The following is a 1,311-nucleotide window of genomic DNA, read 5'->3' as shown; positions in this document are numbered from 1 at the left end:
TTGTGGTTTTCTGGCTAATGGTTATCACACCCTTCATTCACATACTGGATGTGCAGCAATTGCAACCTCACATCCTGTCAATTTGCTCCCACGGAAGCAGGCCAGGGCCACCAAACCTGGTAAAGGACTTTTGAGAAGAAGCATGGCTAAGGGAGAAGCCAATGACCAGGGGGACCACTTGCTCTAGAGCAAGTCAACATATCGGACAAAGACATCACTGGAAGAAAAATCAAAGAAAGTAAAGACTGGCATCACCCAAGGCTGGCAAAACATGTTGTACCCAAAAGAAGCCAGTTACCGATTACTACCATCATCAGCAGGGGTGCCAAGTGTAATATAAGACTGTGTTGGAAATCATCAGAGCTGTGGTGAGCCTACTTTGCTGTGAATTGATCTCAACGGCTGATAAATCCAGTTCCTGCTCGGCCTGGTCTGACATGATAAGATGTTACAGGTTTATCTAACCAGCACATTACCACATTTGAGGCCATCTTCTTCTCCATCCGATACCTTGAAACTACAGCCTTTTGATTCATACAAAATGTGACCTTTTACCAACTGTATAAGTCCCTTGTAATGTCAGTTGTGTTTAATGGTGTCACCTGTAATGTTTCTGAACATGTTTGTAGCTGCTAATTCATGGTGCCTCTGTCATTAAGCATCCCCATGGGGGAAGCATGTATGAATTTGGAAACCCACTCCTGTCGGCATGCCTACTGCAACTGATATGCCATACACCATTTTAGCTTCATATTTTCAGTGTTATGGAAACTGGTAAAATCTAGCCCCCTTCACTTTGACCTGTGGATAAGGATCTAACAGCCTTCAAACTCAGTGCACAGCTGTATTCGGTGATTGTTCAGATTCATTTTGATCGTGGGTTTTGGACATGAAAAATTAACCTTTCCTGCATATCTTTGCAAGCTGTAATCATTATTGTACTCTATGTAGGTCCTTTACAGTAGAAAATAACCTTTCCACTGTCATATTATTTTTAACCTCTAGATGTATCAATGATGCAATCTTTTTTCAAATTTCCATTTGACTTCACTTGAAACTCTCCTTAAATTATGGTGGGGGGGGGGGGGGGGGGGTGGGGGGGGGTGGGGGGGGGGGGGGGGGGGGGGGGGGGGGGGGGGGGGGTGGGGGGGGTTTGTTTCTGTTCACAAACTCCCATTTCTTGTTTACTCTTTTACTGGCAAGCAAGAACAGGTGACTGTGTAATTCAAGAGGCAGTAAAGACAGGTTTCACTTTATATCTTATAAAGGTGTATATAATATTTACACATGCAATGAATAATAAAAACATAC

The sequence above is a fragment of the Polyodon spathula genome, chromosome 12, assembly GCF_017654505.1.
Source record: "Polyodon spathula isolate WHYD16114869_AA chromosome 12, ASM1765450v1, whole genome shotgun sequence".
Classification (NCBI taxonomy): Eukaryota; Metazoa; Chordata; class Actinopteri; order Acipenseriformes; family Polyodontidae; genus Polyodon; species Polyodon spathula.
This window is presented reverse-complemented; position numbering follows the sequence as displayed.